Raw genomic sequence first — 22,895 nt, 5'->3', positions numbered from 1 at the left:
TTGGCAATAATACAACTGATTGTGGTTGCAATCTAGCGACAATATGAGCGTTCTAGATTGATAATTGTGTGGGTCTTACGTAAGGGGGCAAGCAGGCAGGCAGAGAAAGATTTGTAGTGCAATTGGTGAATAGTTCTGCGAACTACAGAATGACCGTTCACTGAGTGTTTATCCTTTATCAGGGGTCCTGGGGGTCCGGACAAAAATGCCTGAGTTCCCAGAAAACATTTAGACATTTTAGAATCGGTCCCTTAAGTATAAGAAAATTCCATTTTTTTGTTTACTTGATTTGTAAGCCATATAAATAAAGTGAATTAAAAAGTATGTGTTTATTTCCTTTTCTCGATTTTCTGTTCTTGATGTTCCCTGATATATTGCTTAGGCCGGGTCGATTTGTGGGGAGGCAAAAAAATCGCCCATAGCTCCGTGAAAATCATATTCTAGGGATCAAAATAAGAAACTATGCCGAAGGAACCATACCTCTAAAACGAATTCTGATGTCCCCCAATTTGGGTCGAACTTTTTAGTTTCTTTTCTCATGTAAAGGCCAAAAATGGTGATATTTTGAAATGATTGTATGGGGAACCCCCTGGGGAGTTCCAGGGGGTGTGCCACTGGCATGGCTGGATCGGTCGTCCAAAGTTAGTGGGGGTCGGTCATACATTTGGACTCGATTGGACCACTCTAAATGGGTCAAAGTGGGATTTTTAGTTCGACCCAAATTGGGGGTCATCAGAATGCGTTTTAGAGGTATGGTTCCTTCGGCAAAGTTTCTTATTTTGATCCCTAGAATACGATTTTCACAGAGCAATGAGCGATTTTCAATCGACCCGCCCTACTGCACATAGTCTCAGTTCTTATCTTATGCGATAATTGTAACTGAATAACAAAAACATATCGTTTCAATAACTTTTCAAGAAATGAATGCGAGACTAATTAAGAGGTTTCTTTAAATTATGCAGTCCACCACTTGAAAATCTAAATCACACACAGGCGTCTTCTTTGGGCAAAACAATTTAAATGTAAAATAAGTTATAGGTAATTTGCACCACAATGCAAACGTTTGTCTCATTATTTAATACACACCAAAAACGTAAAAAGGATGCAAAGTGCTTGCCTGGTTACCACCAATGCAATTATGAGGTAAATTGTGAAGAGGAGTTCACTTGAGAAATATAAACCTACATAATATGCGTATACATAGTGGAGATTAATTCTTAAATCTTCTACGATTCCTATACCTGAGAGCCATTTCTCAATTTCAAATAATCTTTCGTTGATGTGAGAGGTAAAAACGTGAAATCACCTGTTTTCATAGCACTTTCAGGTTGCCGCAAATAAGCGCTTGAGCACTTTTATTTTGTTATGTTTCAGTGTCATTGTAAAAAATACAGGTTTGAATGCCCCGTAGCTTCATTATGCGAATCACAATTTAAATCAGGCCATCTCCAAGCACGTGACATTTCACCTATTCCGAACTGCCTAGGATCGGTCAAAGAGGTTGTCAATTTTTCCGTACATCCAACAAGGCTAGAAACCTATTGAAGAACGACGTCCTACGGTCTTAAGACCTGTTGTTGTTTTGTTGTTGAGGTGGTTGAACATTTCCACTGAAATGCTCCTAATTAGTGACCAGCACCGTTTTACTACCTCTATCTCGTGTGATGATTTTTTTTTTGTTTTTGTTTTTTTTTTTTTGTTTCCAAGTCAGATCCATTTAGTGAGGTCCAAGTATAGCAGCAAATCCTTTATCTCGATGTCTGAGATCTCCCTAACTTGCTATAGGAAAGGCTTACCGAAAGATCGGAGTCGTGCCTTGGCTAGTCTCGGACATTCACATAAATAGTGGAAAAGACTTTCCTTCGCCCCTTCCGCTTGACAGCTTCTACAGATAGGATTGAAGGGTAGATTGAGTCTAGCTGCATGATCCCCTACTTTCCAATGTCTTGTAAGGGTTGCAGTGATGCGTGACATGTTTGGCCGAGAACATCCTAACAGGTCATTCGTCCTTTGGATTTTGTATGACGGCCATGTGTTTTTTGTTGTAACACATGTAGGTATTTGCTTCCATCTTCTTTCGGCTAAAGCATGATAGTGTGAAGTAATGGATGCTTTTAGTGTGTTCAGTGGGGCGAAGACTGCCACCGCCTCTGCTATGTCTAGTATCGAACCTTTTCTTGCTAGCTCATCCGCTGTCTCATTCCCCGTATGTTCCTATGACCGGGAACCCATATCAGAGTAATTTCAAGCCAATGGCTGAGCAGTTTCAGCTCCTCTCTACACTGTAGGACCAGTTTGGATGAAATGTAGTTGAAGTCTAAGGCCTTAATAGCTGCTTGACTGTCTGAGAAGATAGCTACTCTTGCACCAATTTCCTTGTAGAGTTCTAGGGACTTACATGCTTCTCTGATTGCTAAAAGTTCTGCCTGGAACACGGTGGCATAATCACGAAGACGAATTGATTGAGATAGGTTGAGTGCCTCCGAATGGAAGCCAACTCCCACGCCACAGTTCATCTTGGAACCATCGGTATAAATTTCGATATCGTGTCTTCCAATCACCTCTCCTTTGCTCCACTCGGTTCTCGGTGGAAAACGTACCGTAAAGCATTTCTTGAAGTTGAGGTCGGAGACTGTGTAGTCTGATCCGTTTTTGAGCGGCGAGCGTCCCTGTAGGAGGATCTTGCTGTGAACGTACGACCTTGTTGCCCAGCTTCCTATGTCTCTGAGTCTCACCGGGCTACAAGTATGTAGCTATTGTTTTAATGTGTAAATCTAAAGGCAATAGATGTGTTAATACATTGAGCGCTACAGTAGGGCTGATGTTAAGCGCTCCTGTAGTTAAGATACACGCTGTTCTTTGTATCTTGTTCATCTTAGTTTTGTTGTATTTCAAACCACCAAACTAGTGCCGTAAGACCAGTTGGATAATTTTGGTTGGAGACCCCATTTTTTTCCCACCATTCTCTTACACGTGTAAAGTGCTATATTCGCTTTCTTTACCCTGTACTCTACGTTGGACTTCCAGCTGAGTTTGGGGTCCAGGATAACCCCTAGGTATTTTGCCTGTTTGGTTAACGTGAGGCTGATGCCGTTTAGTTTTGGCAGATTAAAGTTTGGCACCTTGGTTTTCTTGGTGAATAGCATCAGTTCAGTTTTTCTCGGGTTTACACTTAAACCACAGTCCGTGGCCCAATTGCTGAGTAATGCCAGATCTCACTGATTGTGGTTGGAAACATTGCTGAAACCATAAGCACTATGCCGTCCGCGTACGCCACTACTTTAATTAATTAGGTTTTAAGACCTAATTTATATAATTATGTGCTTATATGCTAAATAGTACAATAATAATATTCCTACATACATAGATATGTGTGTACAAATTATATGTAGCTTACAATTTTCAAGTTTTTACAGCGTAATTTATAGTTTAATATAGTTAATGCAATGTATATTCCCACTGCTTGGTAAGGAAGGGTCTAGTTTCTATCTAATCGGCAACGTTTTAAAGTGATTAAATAGCAGCCTCTTGAAAGTGCTCATCTTAGCAGAATTTTTTTTTGAGTTGTTAGCTTGTTAAAACATTTTAATCCTTAATCGAATATATTTTTCTTATCAACTTCTGTTCTAAAGAGTGGTAGTTTGGAGCTATTACTTCCCTGAATAAATATGAATGGGTTTCGTTTATGTATCTATGATTATCGCTCAGATAATACAGTAACTTACCCTGCTTTATATTAAAAACAAACTTCATAGCATCATAAAATATTTGCTGTTTCACGCTCAGCCAATTCAAGTCTCTGATCATGTTTTGTATTGGTGTATCATAACGCTTTTTCAAAATGAATCGCCTAGCTGTGTTTTACATTTTTTGGAGTTTCTGAACTTGTGTGTCGTTAGCCATGAAAAATATCGTTGGACAGTATATAAAATGCGGCTAAACTATTGATCTATAAGCCAAACTTGTATACCTCTTTCCTATGTACTTGCACGATCCTTTCCTATGTATTCAAAGTGCTCCTCAAATTTTAACTTATTATCAATATGAATTCTAAGATATTTAATGACTTTTACTTCTTCAATTCTATTATTTTTTATTTGTAAGCTGTGGTTCCCGAAGCTAGCACTTATTGCTGTAGAAATAGTCATAAGCTTTGTTTTTGACACATTTAGTTTAAGTTTATTTACACACAATCAATTGTATAAAGACTCAAGATCTTCTTGGATTTTTGTTACTGCTCTAGGCAGATTCTATCGCTGACTCTTAAGAGAGTATGGTCAGCAAATAGTTTTATCTTTCAATGTTTCAATACTGTATTTATATCATTAATATAAGCATTGAAATTTTTATTAAGATCAAACCTGATTTTTATAACCATTTGTCAATTTTTTGGCTTAAAAATAAAAGGAGGTATACATTTTAAAGCATTAGCATATGATACACCCATGATTCAATTATTAAAGGTTTGCTCAGTAAACAGCTTTCTCGTTCTCTCTTGACGAATCGGGTCCCTTAGCAAGAAACTGCGTTGCTAACTCTAGAAATTGTAAGTAAAAGTGGAGCAAAAGTAAAATTTGTTGAACAAACATAATCGTTGGCATCATTGCTATTTGATTTCTTCGTATTCGCTGATATTTGTATTTCTGAATTCGTTAATTTGAGTAAGTATTTTAGTAAATTCATATTATTTAACATACGAAAAATTTTGACTTGGGGATCTTAACTCTAAATTTACGTAGGCAAAACGTAGTCTAGTATGGTGTAAGTATGTTAAAGTGTGTTTTTAGTCAATTAAATTTGTGATGAATCTGCTTCTTCTATGAAATAATTTATTATGACCCTATTTGCCAATCGCACGGCAGTCGGTACTTCGTTACCGGACCAACGCGGAGTTATATCCCAGCATGTATGGGTAATGCTAATGCTCTCCCAATCACAACAACAAAATTCAATAGAAAAATTTATTCATAAAATCTAGTTATTGGACTAATTTCAACTATTTTGTTTTTTAATTCTCACTAGACAAATTCTGCTAAAAACTCTTATTTGCACCATATATTTGCTTATACACTAAATATGTATGTATGGTATATGAAATTAGATTTACGTTGTCCATGAACAATGAATTTTAAAATAACTTGTTTACATTCAAATATTAATTTTAAATTATACTTTAAGCCGTTTGCAGCTTATTTCCATTTAAATAAAAAGTACGTGTTTACTCCGATTATCATCAAGAAGAATTTAATTTTTTCCCCTTTCTCACCTATCTTAAATGCAAGGGAGTGTCAAAATTCTAATGTCTCAAATGAGCAAACCTTTTATAATTGTATCATGTGATACACCCATACTGTTTTTCTCTTTATTTTGGTTTGTTGCTTTCAAAACTTCACTTATAAGTTAATTTTTGTGTTTGCATAGGGCACTAGTTAAATTACCTACTTTTGTTATTTGCTCCTTATTACAGGCTCTCTACACTTTTTATAATTTCTAACTTCTCTTGGTTTGTTTTTTAATGCTATCCATCAACAGTTTTGTTCTTTGTTGTGCTCATTCAACAGTTTCTCAATATCACCTTTTTGATATTTTATGTTGACTTTGTTGGTCTCCGCTACGTTGAGCAGTTCTTTATACATATATATGTAATAGTTTATACATATATATGTAAACAGTCGTCGCAAATAAACCGTAGAAATGGACAATTATCCAATATTTGAATGCTATAGTTACCTATAGCAGCGCATACCATTGTTTTGTGGGATGCTCTTCCACACACACCTTCACAGCGTACACCTGTTTCTCCTCTGATTCCTTCTCTTCATCTTTCGCACTCCGACAGTGCTCTCAGTGGTTATCCGTTACTTTTGGGAGGACAAAGGCAACAGCGCTATTGCTTTGAATTTCACTTTATTCATTTTATTATTTTACTTTAAGAATGCTTACTTAATCAGTTATTTTTAATATTTAATATTTTGCGTCCTTTCGCTCAATTTGCGTATCCAAGTGGTCTAATATGCAATTTGCCAATAGATATAAAATGTAAATAAGAATTTCATCACTTTTCGAGAGTGATGCAAAAAAATATGCGCAATCGCTTGGCTAATTGACTGTTCTAAGTGTTCGAGCATTCTATTTTCATCCCATTCCTGGGCAAGCACTTAGAAGAGCATGAATCAAGATTTCTCGAACATCGAGAAATGCTATCAATGATACAAAACATTATTCCATTGAGAGTTTGCCGAGGAAGAATTGTATAAGACCGTCCATGCCTTGCAAACGAAATAGCTGAGACGGCTCAAGAGTTTAAAACTGACTTGAAAATGTGGGAACAGTAAATATAATTGTTTTTCATAAAAAAGTAAGCCTCATATAAACATTAAAACTTGTTACGTACTCCAAGTTTTATAGAAAAATTCCAGTAAGGGAGCGGCCGAAAACCTTTTTTGAAGATCTAGACGTATGTGATGTTCAAATTTACAAACATGTATCGATTTCTTCAAATCGGCGCCACTTTATCTGTTACGGTAGCGAAAAGCGAACGGTCATTCTCCACTTTGCGAATATTAAAAACTTACTTGCGCAAAGTAAGAGAAGAACGACCCAATGAATTAGCGCTGCTAACTCACAACCGAAAAATTACTTGACATTTTGGTTAAGAAGCAAAGGAGAATCGGCATCTCTTTGTGAATACACTGGCGTTTTGATTATTTAGTATGTACACAGAAAAGTCATTTTTCTCCAAATGTTGAATGTATTACATACTTATGCAGAATACTTATTTTGCACTACAGTTCAAACTCGCGAGTAAAGATATAATATGAAAACATTATATTGATATAATATATCATAAAAAATATTATTATATTATACATTATACCGGGCATTACTTTTAAGATAGATTTTATGCGGTGGTCTATGATTACTATTACAAGTTTCTTAGAATTTGTGATAGAATAAGAATAATCTGCAAAAGAACTGCAAAAAAACTGCACAATTAATACATTTTATATTTTGAGCGATACATTAAGCATTTTCACAAAAAAATTCCTGGATCCGTCCCAGACCTATATTATCTTAAATTAACACTTTTTTAACAATATTAAATAGCTTAATTGCCTTCGAGTTTCTTTTTTAATTTTCAACAGATCTTCATCTGCTAAACGGATGCAACACGAAAAAGGTATGAATGCAATTCTATCAGAAGTACTTATATATGTATAAGCTGATTGACAAATGTTGAAAGCGATACCTACGAGTATTAACCACGAATCAAAAATTATACGTCAGTTTAAAACACAAAACATTTTAATTTCAATCTGTCAATTCATGTTTTGTTTTGAGGAAATCACAATATTTATTGTTCAAAAGAGCTGATTAGTTATTCTGCCCTCTAAAAGGTTGATAAGCTTCAGTAAGGGTTATAATACAGCTTTGCATTACACTTGTTGTTATGTTCCGTTGCAAAATTTATTGAAATTTTGTATAGTTGCTATCCGTAACTTAATCTTGGCTACCCACTTAGGCTAAATTAATTAAATTTTTGAGAAATTTTGTCAGAAAATATTTTTATAAGGGGGTTTTTAATACGAAAAATTTATTTCTGAGTTTTTCTTTTGCTCCCCTCTAGATGACGTTGTGAACTAATTTTATTGAATTTTATTCTTTGTTTTTCGTTTTAAATACTCAAAGTAGGAGGTTCTAAAAAAAAAATCAGTGGTGAAATTAAATTTATATTAGTAGTATTACAAGTACCATTTTTAAATCCGGCAAATAATAGTTAAACAAAAATTAATGTACCCATTGTACTATATTTTTTTCTAAATATAGGGTGTGCGATGTAAAGTTTGCTTTTCGAATCGGCTATAAAAAATAAACTAATCAACAATTTTTCAAACTTTTTTTTATTTTGAAGATTGAACATTGTCACTTATGAATAAAAAATAATATCGTTCAAATGACTGCCACGACTGGCTTTACAGTAGGCCATTCGATCAACCCAATTGTTAAGCACATTTTCGATTGTTTGGGCTCCAATTTCATGAATGGCAACTTCGATTTCGTGTTTTAAAGCATCAATCGTCTTTGGATGGTTCGCATAGCATTTGCTCTTAACGGCTTCCCACAAAAAATAGTTCAACTGGCTTAAATCACAGCTCCAATATCGACAAGTTGCACCGTCCTGTTGAAACCAAATGTCGTGCATGTCATCCTCTTGAATTTTTAGAAACAAAAACTCGTTGAGCATGTCACGGTAACGCTCGCCATTTACTGTAACCGCGGCTCCTTGCTCATTTTCGAAAAAATGGCCCGATGATGCCGCCAGACCAAAAACCGCACCAAACAGTGACTCGTTCTGGATCAAAAGGCTGACACCTTCAGTAGTATTTCCCAAAAGTCCTTGCGGAATATTTTGTTAATTTACAACAACGAATAAAAAAATATCAAAGTTTTATATAATTTGAAAAAAGTATGCAAATTTATCAATGTTTAGCAAAATTACCAACTCTCTAATGCTATATCCAAACGGGAAGCCGAAATGCATTGCGCGTTAATAAATATTTTTATAGTTTTATTTTGTTATATGCGAGGCGACCTGCGAAGCCGAGTGAACTGGTGGCTGTCCATCTTTCGGTTGGCATCGGGTTCGATGCTTATTTTGGACGTGAAATATAAAACGATAAAAGAGTTTGTCGCATGGAGGAAAAATAAAACCACAGATATCTTAATTTGCAGGAAATTATCAATACTTCCATTCTCCTATAAAACATACAAACGTAAACATGCACATATATACCCCGCGACAGAATGGGAGCACATCAACATTTTGACTATTTTTACGTATTTTTACGGTGCCGTGCTTTCGTTATATTACAAACAAAAGTACAAAAAATTAACGTGATTTTGCAGCAACTTCAAACTTTGACTTTTTTTCACTGCATACCGAAAATCTTACAGAAATTCCAAATAATAAATGAATTGGTCGGATAAAATGTTTGTGGAATTTTTGAAATATTCCATACAACTTTAATATTGTATTTATATGGTTAATGTTAGGCAATAAGCTATACTTTCAGACACATATCCATCATATTAAAAAAAGAAACAGATAAAAATCGTCACAACTGGTCAAAATGTTAATGTGCAAATCTCCAAATATGGGATTTATCCTGCCTAGAGACTGGAAGCGGCTCACAGGCCCTTATATACTCGTTCCTTGTGCATCGGCAAATTGCCTTTCACTTCTTATGCAATTAGTCCAGATTGGCGCATGATAAACTTTGCTAACCAGCCACACCTCCTAAGGTTCCCAAAGCCTCTGACGCTCAACCAGCCGGAAACAAATGTATCATATGTAGATACGTTTGCCATAATAAAATTTTCAAATATAAAATAACATAACAGAAAAGAAAAAATATCTAACCGAAAAATTGTACCTATGTAACAAACGTAATTATTGCACAAGGACAGGATCTACAATCAGCTTCGTTACCAAACGAAATCCAAAAGATATGTTACAAATACGAAAAACTAATGGCAGAATAATACGCAGTATACTTCAAAACATTTTAAGTACCGTCTGCTATTGCTGTGTTGACCTTTTCACTTTTTCGTTGCATATCTGCCGGCGATATTTACATTTCTGTAACAATTCACGGCCGACAGGTCGCAAATATCTATACATATGCAAACAAAAACACACACACATTCACGCCTGTATAGGTACACCTGCATAACAATGGCAACATGAAAAGCACTAACAAAGCGTTATAATTAACTTTCGTTTGGGTTAAGTGATGTTGCCGCCGGAAAGTGCAACAGCAACAACAAATAGCAAGCCACAGACACAATAACAAGCTTGGCAACCGAAGTGGCAAGCAACAACAATAAACAGATCACTAGTAGGAAGAGCGATTGAGAGAGTTGTTACTTGTGTGGCAAATTGTCGCTTAAGGCGCTGCTACCGTCGAGAGCAATGTGGCCAAAACATGTTCAACCAAAATACTAACGTACTTACATACATACACACACACACAGTAGTAATGCAAGCGTTACCAGCTCAACAGTTGTTGTGTTTGTTGTATTGTAAATTTGGAGTGTCGGCTGTCAGGCATGCCGCAAACACAATCATAGCTACAAAAATAGCAACTACAACAATTGGCTAAGGTAACAGTTGCAATAGAGGCACTAGGGCCTAGTTGAGTTGTATTGCAGCAGCAAAGTGGGCGAAGTACGATGGCATCAATTTTATGGCACTATATACGGAGGAGCATTTTGTTGCCACAATTGTATTTAGCAACATCAGTTGGTATTGTAGGTTGTACATACTCGTACAACTTCTACAGCTGTTGTTGCATGTTTTGTGTCGGTATGTATATGTGCTTACTGATTTCAGCTCAGTATGGTTAGATCGTAGCTAAGTGCGAATGAATTGGTTTTACCACATTTGACACGTTGCACTGTGAAGGGAGGGTAATTTGAAAATATTTTAAATTGACTTACGCAATGATTTAAGTTTTGTTTTGTTGATTATTATGCACTGATTCATATTTAAAGCACAAAAAATATCAGTAGATACCTAAAATTTATTTTTTTGACAAAACATTTTATGTTGCTTTGAGAGATTTGGAATATGAAAGGAATATGTAGTGTTTTATTGAACCTTTCATCTCAAATGATTACGAGTATTTGAATAAATATTTTCAGAAAACCAAGCAATTTAATGCATAATGAAAAATACTAGGTCGACTTAGTTATTTAATGAAAAGAACACAATTATATTCACAACTACGATTAGTAGAATTCAGAAAAATAAGAACTGACTACAAAAAATTTAAATTTTATTTACTTTTAAACAATGCCCCAGCGGATTTCGAGCCTGGCTTTACCGAATGGTAATTATGAACCAGCCCATTCGGGTATGACTGTTCCAATTTATATTATACTTAACCCTAGGACTTATACCCAACTTTTACTACGACTTCTTATACCCGGTACAGGTGTGGCCAGTAGCCTGTTTTACCCGTTTTTTCTCATTTTTTCTGAGAAACAAGTTATTTTTTTTAATGCAATGTTGTAGCTGACTGTCTTACGAACATTTTAAGTAGTTATAAACATATATTTGTAGCCTGCTTCTAAGAATTGCGCGCATTCTAAGTTATTTCTAAGAAGTCAATAATTTCTATTGTTGTTAGAATTTTTAGAATACAACCTTTTTCGCGCACTCTTAATTATTTAGAAGAAGACATTATATTGTACCCTTGCTAGAATTTGCTGACAAACAACATTTGATATAATCCAACTACCTGGCAGGTAAGAAATGCTTCCAGAAACTTAAGGATTGCAGCTATACAAGGTGGCGCAAAAGTAACCTTGCGATGTTTTTTGGCTGTAATTTAAAAAAAATGAAAAACTTTGATTCTTCTTGTGGATTATTTTTATCTGGATTTGTGCATTATTTATATTTTACATCAAGTCGAGAATATGACGTCATGTAAATGACTGCCGCCACAGTTGATTGCCATTTGAGCCCTTTTTATGGCATTTTCCATCACTTTGGCCAAAACTTCCGGCGATAGGTCCTCACATTCTTGACGGATATTGTCTTTAAGAGCTGTAAGAGTCTGAGGCTTGTTGACATAAACCCGCGACTTCAAACAGCCCCACAAAAAGAAGTCTGGAGCGGTCAAGTCAGGCGATCTTGCTGGCCAGTGCAAATCGCCAAAACGGGAGATTAGGCGCCCGGAAAATGAATCCTTCAGCATATCGGTAGTGGCACGTGCAGTGTGTGCCGTTGCACCGTCCTGTTGAAACCACATGTTTTCCAATCTTAATTCATCAAGTTGCGGCAAAAAGAACTCGTTGATCATTGCTCTGTAGCGCTCACCATTCACAGTAAGCGTTTGGCCCGCGACGTCTTCGAAGAAAAAAGGTCCGATGACTCCTCCAGCGAAAACAGCACACCATAGAGCGACTTTGAGCGGGTGTAATGGCTCTTCGTGGGTTACACGCGGATTTTCAGTGCCCCAGAAGTGTAAATTTTGCTTATTTACGTACCCGCTAAGATGGAAATGGGCCTCATCACTCATGATTATTTCTGATGAAAAATCATCTTCCTCTTGGTGGTGATTAAGGATGGCTTGAGCGTATGTTAGACGTGATTGGCGGTCAGCAGCTAACAGCTGATGCACCGTCTGGACTTCGTACGGAAACATCTTCAAATCTTGTACCAAAATTCGCTGTAAAGACCGTCGACTGATACCCATTTGCGTGGCACGTCGTCTGGTCGATGTCGACGGCGCTTCCATGACATCCTGGGCTACAGCAGCAATATTCTCTGCAGAACGGCTACTCCGGGGTCTGTCGCGCCTGGCAGCATCTCGTGTTGTGCCAGTCTCTTCGAGGCGAGCGGCTAAACGTCGCAGTGTTTCACCAGTAGGCGTTGGACGGCGAGGAAATCTGCGACGAAATTCACGTTGTGTCAAACTCACCGACCGATTATTGGTCAAATAAATAGTCAGCAATATTCCGCGTTCTGGAGCAGTGTAGCGTAACATTGTTTATTAACGTGTATTTCGCATGTGTTTACTACACAAATGTCAAAACAGAAGTGACATTAGGGGCCAATCGCAAAATGTATAGCATTTTCTGATAGGAGGATTATTACCGCCACCTGTTACTTAATGTTCGGCACTAAAATATCACGAATATCATTTTTACAGAGCATTTTCCATTTTCATTTTCATGGGTCATTTGAGCCCTATTTAAGTTTAAAAAGTTCTTCTAAATAGGACATTTGATACTAATATGAAATAGAGATGGGTAAAGAAGATATCGGAACGTGGGATGAGATATAAAAAACCAAATTTTACACTTCAATGCACTGCAAATACAAATTTCCTTAAATATTATTTAAGCACTCGACTTTCCAACGATATACATATCACGGCGGCTGCAGGAGCGTGAAAAAAGAAGCAAATTCAAGAAATCAATTTCGACTCAAATTCGAAGTGCGCTAAAAGATTCAATGATGTATTATACTTCTCGAATCAAAATAAAAAGGAGCGATTGCCACTAATCGTAGAAGAAATTGGTATTTAGCTGCGTTCCCAGTGAAACATAACTTGTTTATGAAGAAATATGACTCAGGGTCCTTAGTTAAATTACGAGTAGTCAATAATCAAGGTTACAGATCAAGGTGCAGCATAGGCATACTGGTGTTACTTGTCTGAAACAAAAGCCAAATATCAATGAAGATATTCTAGGCAAATCATTCTCCTTGCACGTAATGGTTGAAATTTGCATTAAGTAAATTAAATTAAATTTAATAAATTTGATTATTCATATCTCATTAAATAAAATACAAATTAATCTTTATGACTTTTAATAATTCGCAATGAAATAATGCATTTTTTTAATTATTCACATGCAATTTAGGTGCTCTTAAAATTTTTGTTTAATTTATGCGGCACTTGCCTACTTATTATTATGTCAGTGCACATACGCCTACATACACTTATATATATTATAAATATCTCAATTTTGTGCACCGTTAGTGATACAACTAACAACGGTCATTTGTTTACTTTGACTTGTCCAGAATTCGGCTTTGTTGGGGTTAAGCTTTGTCGAATGAAATTTTGGCTAAACTCACAACTCCTGCTAAAAGCAAAATTTCAATATGATCGTAAATAAGCCAAACTTCCTCAAACTTCCTAGCTCTATGTGTAGATGGGTGCATGATCCCTGTAAGAAAATATATTAGCACCGAACGGCTTCCATTTTAGTGAATTTAGAAGTAGAAATTAGCTCGGACGAAGGACATCAGCGCCAAGTGGACGCAAATATGTTCGTGCCTTAAAAAGGATGTTCAAGAAGTCAAGCTCGCGCGAAATTATTTGAAACATCTTCTACTGCTAAAATTGTATGTAAAGTTTTTTTGGCTTATTCTTTTAAACTTAAGAGTAAGAGTTTCCGTTTCTTCAGGATTATTCTATTCGAATTCAAGGTAGAGCACATGTCACCACTGAATGGGGGAAAGATGATTAAAAAAAAAATCGGTTTTGAGTTTCAGATACTAACAACACAATGCTGTAATATAATTTTTTGTAATATTGGGTAGTCGAAAAAGTCTTTTCGTATTTCTAATCAAACATCATCTCATTTTTTTTTATATCTATAATGAACTTTATTAAACCAAATATGTACCATTTTGGTCGACCACCTTTTGCCATTTTTCTTCTACAGACATTATTGCATCAGTGAAAAACTTTTGTGGTTTCTCGGCGAAAAACTGCGACAAGTAATTTTCACAGGCTTCTCTCGAAGCCAACTTTACTCCATTAAGGGAGTTCTACATTGACCGAAACAAATGGTAGTCCGATGGTGCAAGGACATGGCTATATGGTGGATGCATCAAAACTTCTCAGCCAAGCTCTCCCAGTTTTTGCCGAGTCATCAAAGATGAGTGTGGCCTAGCGTTGTCCTGATGGAAGACGACGCCCTTTCTGCTGATCAGTTCTGGCCGTTTTTTTTCGATTGCTTGCTTCAATCTCATCAGTTGTTGACAGTAAAGTGTAGAATCAATCGTTCGTGCAGGCTGCAGCAGCTCATAGTGGATGATTCCTTTCCAATCCCACCAAACACACAGCATAACCTTTCGAGGCGTCAATCCTGGCTTTGCGACCATTTGTTGAGCTTCACCACCTTTGCTCCATGATCTTTTTCGCATATTATTGTCGTACTTGATCCACTTTTCGTCTCCTGTTACCATTCGCTTCAGAAATGGTTCGATTTCATTTCGTTTCAGCAAAGAATCGCAGATGTTAATTCGGTCCATTAAATTTTTCACAGACAACTCATGTGGTACCCAAACATCGCCTGTAACCAGCCTTTTTTAAATGGTTCCAAACCGATTGATGATGAATGTTTAGTACCTTGGCGATGTCATGGCAGCTTATGTGACGGTCCTGGTCAATCTTTTCCATAATTTCATCGACTTTTTCAACGATAGGTCGACCGGAGCGAGGTGCATCTTTCACATCGAAATTTCCACAACGGAAGCGAGCGAACCATTGTTGTGCTGCACGAACTGATACAGCATCGCCTCCGTAAACTTCGCAAATTTCATTGGTGGCTTGCGTGGCATTCTTCCCTTTTTTATACAAAAATTTCAAAATATAGCGAATTTCTTCATTATTTTCACTCATTTTTGAACAGCTATAACTTTTTTTCAACTTCTCTGAATTAAAATTTTTTTTGGTTAAATGAAGCTTAAAATGTCACCTTTCTAACACCATATGATATGACACAATGTGATTGGTAGCACTGGAGATAGATGACTCCAACGACATCTATTGACAAAATACGAAAAGACTTTTTCGACTACCCAATATATATTTCTTTCCAATTTTTTAAACAAAAAGATGTCGCTACTAACTGCATGAGCAGCGGCGGTTGTTGTTATTGTTTTGGCAGTTCGGGAAACCCTGACAAGTGCAGTGAAGTCATCGGTCATCGGTAATCGTTGTCCATCTCCGCAAATAAGCTGTGGGTGGGACCAGAGCGAAAAGCATGTTAGATGAGTGGGTTTTAGTGGGCAAGTGAAGTGGGGGTCAGTGTCGATTATGTTGAGTATGTTGAGTATGTCCCAGTCAACTCTGGTTAAATAGAAATTTAGTTTGCTACAATATCCAGAATAACGCGGGTCTCTCGAGGCAGCTGAAGGTCTTCCTCTGTAATTGGCGGTGATTGGACTTCAGTATTCAGGCATTCAAAGGAGCAGTAAAGGAGCAGTGGCAAAATACGGGGGGTGAAACACACCGCACTACACATAGTTAGTGTACTGAGGTGGCACCCCTTGTACTAATTCTGTACAAGAAATGTACTTCATTATTTTCTCACGGGGTTTGAGCATTGTATGTAAGTACTGTTATATTTAAGTCTTACACTTGTGTGTACTTGCCTGTTGAAGCCCACGAGTCTGTTGCGGTTTTCGTTTTCACCTATACTCCCGTCCATTTCCCCCTCCTCCTCCTAGTGCTCACAACCGTTCATTTTATTTAACTATTCAGTAGTTATTGCATTAGACCTTGATACTTGCACAAATATATATATAAATGTGTGTACAAACTTTGCAAAGGTTCTCACACTCATTTGCTCATGCTGTTCATATGCAGGAGTTACGCACACACTTGCATATGCATACTCGTACATGTTTACTAGAGTGCTTGCTTGCAACAGCTTACTGCCGCTCGATTATCGCAGGATAATCATTAACTTTTAGTGAAAATATCTAAAAATATTCACGAGGTAAACTGTTTTGAATTGCTGTGGTCAGTGGCTGTTTGGCTAAGTTTAGCTGAACGTAAAATATTCTCATCTATAATTAATGCAATATTTCGTTGCAGAAATTTATGTGAAACTCCGTAGTGAAAATTTTGTTAAAATTACGGGTATTCAGATAACTAAATACTTAAGTCTCGGAGTTTAGGTGACTACTTATGTATGATTATGAAAATGTGTAGCAAGGTGAGAGCACTGATGTGTGTTTTTATGTGCTTCGCAAACGATTAGGGCATTATATACTTCTACATAACTAAATTATTCTCGAACTAATCAGGTTCAATTAATTTTCGCATAAATTATTATATATCCCAACCTTATAATATTATATGATAGGTAGGTAGGTTAGATGGCAAGAGTACCCCAGGTACACTACAAGTAGCACTTACATACCGTTTTGATACCATAATGTGGACCATTACCAGCGAAAAAATTTAGGGAAGAGAAACCCGTCTACAGCCATCTGGTGCTGTTTATGTACTGGAGGAGTAAAAAAGGATCTGAAGAATTTCTCAAGCCGTCCCAAAAGGCACGCTAAGGAATCTCAAGCACCTAGCCGCCGAACATTTGCAGAGAAAGTGTTAAACAGTCTCTTTCTCTGCAGAATCCCCACAGCTTCTGCAATAGGGGTTGTACGGAATTCCAAGCTTCTCCGCACGAGTACCGAAATTGAATGGCGGGGTATTCGTGTCATCTTAGGCGTTTGTATGCAGTTTCCCTGCAACTGAAACCGGTTCGGTCGACCCCTTCCTGGCAACTTCATCGGCAATTTCATTTCCCCCTATATTCCTGTGTCCAGAAACCCACATAAGGGAAATATTTCCTTCACGTTGGAGACGTTTGTGTTCCTCCTTACAGGGGTTTACCAGAAGAGAGAGCTGCAATACGGCGATGGCAGGGCCTTGGTCGCAGCTTGACTACCGGAAAACATATTAATGTCTCCCTCCAAACAGTGATCCCTAAGCATTTTGCATGCTTGCAGATCGCGAAGACCTCTGCTTGAAAAACACTGCTCGTTTCCGGCAGCTTAAAGGCGGCCGAAATGTTGGCTGATTTAGAGCAAACCCCCGCTCCCACTCCAGATTCCATCTTGGATCCGTCAGTGAAAACAGAGATATTTATATCCGTGCCGACTCACAACCCTCAAAACCCAGTTTGCGGAGGGAAATATCAGTGCGGAGTACAGAGAAGGAAGGGGAGATCTGCTTCAAGATGCTATGTCCTACAGGAAGTTGTCTCCAGAGGCCAATCCCCTTCAACCTAATAGCATTCTGAGAAGCAATGGATTTAACTTGAAAATCCACGGGAAGTAAGTGCAGAAAGAGGTTGAGGACAGCAGTGGGGCTTGTTCTACATGCAGCAGTGATGCCCATACATGCAGTTCCTTGCGCTCTCTCTGGTTTAGTGGTGTTGTAGCCCTTTTGAAGAGCTACCAACGAAACAAGGAAATCATGTGTCAAAATTGGCAGAACCACATTTTTTGCCGAACATAGATTTACAGGCGTAGATGGCTATACTGGCCTTCTTAAGTCGATTTTCTATGTGCAGCTTCCAGTGGAGCTTGGGCTCAAGTATTACACCAAGATACTTGACTTCCGATGAGAGTGTAAGACATTGGTTGTTTTCAAGCCTAAAAGGCGGAGGCTTGTATTTCTTGCTGAATAGTATCAACTCCGTTTTGCCAGAGTTGACTCTGAGATCGCAACTGGCAGCCCAACTACTGAGTATAGCCAGAGCACCTTCCAAAATTTCAGCTATTACTGATTGGAAGTTTCCTGAGCCCATTAGGACTAAGTCATCGGCATATGCTTCCACCTTCACCCCACCCCCACCCCTGTTTAAGCGAGTTAAAGCTGCATCAATAGCTACTAGCTAAAGGAGGGTCGGTGTACCCCTATGTACGAACCTAGTGATTCTAGCCCCTCTTGCCACAGCATTTATTTCCCCACCACCAATCAGGGACGAGATCTAGAGGTATATAGGTCTTTCTACCCCTAGCCTATTTAGAGCAGTGACAATTGACTCAGCCTGAATATTATTAAAGGCGCCCTCTATGGCTATAAAGAGATTTCTCTACAGTCCCTACTACCACATGTAAAGCTGTCTGGGTAGATTTCCCTTTCAGGTAAGAGTGTTGAGCTGGAGATAATCTGCTTTCAAAGTGCTTTCGAATGTGATAGTCAATCACGCTTTCGAACACCTTGAGAATAAAGGAGATAACACTTATGGGTCTGAAGTTCTTTTCCAAGACGTAGCCCTTCCTTCCTGCCTTGAATAATGAAGCAATGAAGACCACCTTGGTTTTCTTCCAGCTTGCAGGAACGTGGTTTAACGAGATACACGTCAAAAAGATATTTTGAAGGACGGGAACCCCCACGGTTTTTGTCTTCTAAAGCATCACTGGCATATGGTATCATGCCCCGATACCTGCAGATTTGAAGGGGGAAAAGCTATCGATTGCCCAGTTTATTCTGTTCACGGACAGGACAGATGTCAGGGATATCGCAGGGATCCTGCCCATTCGCACCTGTGTTACAGACTGGAGAAATAGAATTTTCCGGGAAAGGGGCATTAACAAGGATCCCCAAATTTTTAAAGATTTGCCTGCAGATTCAGCCCACTCCCCATTCTGTCTTTTGACAATAATTTTACAAGAATGGTCCTTGGAGAGGACGCTGCTGAGTTCCCGAATGAAATCGATTACGACAAAGATCAGCCTGTGGTACGAAAAAGAGTTCTTCCGTGAAACCGTCCAATTTTCAACCTTCACAGCAGAAGAGTTTGTCGAAAGAGAAATGTCAAGAACTTCCTCTCAACCTCTTGATTTTCCGATGCCGGGAAAACAAAATTTGGGATGTTGCCCTTGTTCCAGATGAGTAAATTACGGCTAAATATAAAATAAAATACAGACTCTCCTCATTCGTTGATCTCGCTGTTGCCCACATGGTGTGTCTGGCATTCGCGTCGGATCCGATCAGAATGTTCTCTTTCTTGGGCAGAGGAATATCCACCAAACGCTGCATCTCCTCTGGAGGCGCCGATCTGTCATGGGCCATGTAGGCAGACACCAAGCAGAAGCAACGGACAATGGATGTTTCCACCCTGACCACTGTCACATGCGGTGAAGTGAAATTTGATAACAAGAAAGCATTAATTGTGTTCCTAACTCGGATACATGCCCTAGATTTAGCATCAGTTTGGACTTAAAAAAGGTCATAGGATCTGTCAGTCCCATGATTTTTTGCTGCTAGATTCAAGGCTCTTGTATCAGGCAGACATCGATGACCTCCTCACGGAGGGTGACTGGTAGGTTATCGGTGGCTAGTTTAGAGTGACGAAGGTTAATTTGAACTACTTTTAACAAACTGATAAAAGTGTTGCTTACCTTTACGAGTGCTCCGTTTGTTGAGAATCTGCGTCCATCTTCTGAAACAACCGCAGATCGCCGAGCAGTTTCTCTGCGTCGTCCCCAAATTTCTCCAAGTCGTCTTCCAGGGTAACAGAGGCGGGCAAGACCTTCACTTTGGCCAGCCTGAGGCCTTATTATATAATAAAAAAAGTTAATTTAAATTCCCGATCTCTACATTACCTTTGTTGAAATTTTCTTGATGATTGACAAAAAGTTTAGCGCTAACCTATTGCTGGTTTAGTTTTAGCAGCTGTAAGATTACGATAATTTTAGTGAAATTTGCTAATTTTTACAACGAAGGTAATTTTTACTTTGGCGATGCAAACTAAATTTCGTATTATATAAGTAGTTTAAAAATCAAAACGAACTACTTTTCCTCTTTTAGAAAGGAGCATTTATCCGCATTAATACTTTGGCCAAAATATTTTATGTTAGTCAATGCATTTATTCATAAAAAGGGTTTTATACGGAGTTTGAGAATGCATGTGATTTATCAGTTACAGGGACCCCTTCCTGGAGTAATATAATTCTACCATACAACTAAACAAAGGAGTAGTTATCGAAGGTGTCTTTGAAGTCGACGGTATTTCGAAAAAAAATCATAAAAATCAAAAGACGAGCACCTGCAGGTAAGAAAAAAAGTAGGTTGTTGTGCCCATACCAGAAGAAGAAAAACACAAATACCCCTACCGTTTAGCTGGAGCATAGAAACAAAAAATGTTTGGTCCAAGATGTCATTATTATTCATTTAAATTTAATTAATTTCATTGTTTGCTTTATTTAAAAAAATTAAAATATTTACATAAGCCCATCATTAAAAAAAGTCTAAAACCATTCGACGTACCAATACTGGCAAGTAACGTAAAATTCATGAACCACCTGGTTTAAGTGTGAATCAGACATTTGACCTTTATCATCTCAAAATTCCGCTACTAATATATTTTTTATTTCTAGAGTAAAATATAGTTTTGCCGTTAACTTTTCATCTTTAGTATCTCAAACTGTTTTATATTACACGATTTTTATGTTCGGCATTCTAAATGCTCTATTATGAGTTTTATTTTTAATTGTCTACTCCCTGCACATTTTGTGTGGAGTTTATAGGCTATGGACCCTAACCTGTGCAACAAGTAGAATGACGTGGCCAGAATGGAACATGGGCTGCACAAACCGAGTGTTTCAACCTGTACAGGAAGAACATGAGAAATCTCCTCGGGGTCGTAACAGGACATTGCCTGATTGGCAGACATGCCAGTAGATTGGGAGCAACCTATAACGACTATTGCAGAAGCTGTAACGACATTGAAGAAGAAGAGACTATAGAACACTTTCTATGCGGGTGCATGCCTCTGGATAGAAGAAGGTTCAATATTTTAGGAAAAAATTCCCGGAATAACTTGGCAGAAGTAGCAGTAGTAGAATAAAAAGCCTTGTTAAATATATTAAAGCCACAGGTTGGTTCAATGAGGACAATGTAGAGTGAGGAGCGGGGACAGCCCTGGTGGTATTACAAAGGGCCTATAGCAGGCCTAGAGGTGCCAACCGACAACCACTATACCTACCTACCTATTTGCTACATGGAAAGGAATTGTTTAATTATTGAAAAAATCTATAAGTGTATACTTGTACGTCTAATCTGTCTAATGGAAGCGCGACTGCCATAACTTGGAAACTAATTGACCAATTCGATTTTAACAAGCCGCATTGTATGAGCATATAATATAATATTATAGTATATTTATTCTGCACAGTATATTTAAGTGTGGTGTGTAGTCACCACCATTAAGATACAAGTTTCTATGTAATAGAAATGCTTTGAGGCAGAAAAATTCCTGGTACTGCAACATTTCTTCTAGACAAAATATATGTGAATGCGGGACAACCATGGTTATGATGCAAGGCGTGGCCCTTTGATTTAACTTATTTTTATAATGATCAAATGTCAATGTCTTAAGGGGGGAGCCTGATTTATGAGGTCTAAAAATTGCATCTCTTTGCGATTTTTTTTTAAGGAAAAAATTAATTTAGCACTGCAAAGTTTTTTCTATCTTTTAATGAATATTTACAAAGTATAAAAAATTTTTGTACTGGTTAAAATAAGTTGAAAAAAATGTTTAACATAGAAATTAGTAGAGCGCTGCAACGCTGGAGTTTCCAACTGGCCTACAAGATACAGCTCGTAATTATTATCTAAAGCAAAAAATTCAAATGGATTTCTAATTATCATAATTTTTGATTCTAGATGAACTAAGAAAACTGAGAGAAATTCCAAAATTTCAACTTTTTGGAGGTTTTAAAGAAAAAAATGCCTTTCTATAAAAAAAAAAATTCACTTCAACTTGGTATAAAAATCTTGAAAATTTTTTTTTTATCTATTTTGTTAGTTCAAATAGAAGGGAATTTAATACTGAAGGGAACAAGCTATGATTCGAGTCGAGAAAAGAAGGTAAAGTTTGTACTATAGCTGTCCGGTCACAGCGTAACTACTTAACGCTCGCCTACCTTTGGCTTTGTATCTACGGAAACATTGAGAATTAGGCTGTGTAACTTTGTGTGAATATTCTGAAATATATTAGGAATCGCTTAAAACGAAAAAAAAATTGATTTTTTTGACCTTATAAACCAGGCCCCTTAAGGCCCCCCCTTAATTAAACGAATTAAATCTTCTGCGTATTTAAAAAATCGAATTTGGATATCTATGGAATGTTTTATCAGTACTATTATTAATTGAGAATGTCCATACATATATTTATGTATTGCTATGAATATTATCCATCTTATTTTGTCACTTTAAAAGGCAAATAAATGCTGGAAACCTCGTTAAGCTCTTCTTTTAAAGATCGCTCATTTTGACTAGTGTTCAGCCGGCTTTAGTTTAACGCAACGATAGTACAGCTTTGCCACAAGCAAATAATGATACTAATACAGACAGTCCTTTGTACTTTCCCCAGTTTAGTCCTTCCGAGAAGCTTCCTACTAAACCAGGCATCCACACGGTAAAATTGGCAGAACCGCTACGTTGGCGATCTAGAGATCTAGGCTTAAATCGCCATTTTTTTGCCGAACATTGACTTGTTTGAGTAGAAAACTGTTCTGGCCTTCTTTACCCGGTTTTCAATATGGAGCTCCCAATGGAGTGTGGAGT

Source organism: Anastrepha obliqua, chromosome 4, assembly GCF_027943255.1.
Source record: "Anastrepha obliqua isolate idAnaObli1 chromosome 4, idAnaObli1_1.0, whole genome shotgun sequence".
Lineage (NCBI taxonomy): Eukaryota > Metazoa > Arthropoda > Insecta > Diptera > Tephritidae > Anastrepha > Anastrepha obliqua.
Note: the sequence above shows the minus strand (reverse complement) of the source record.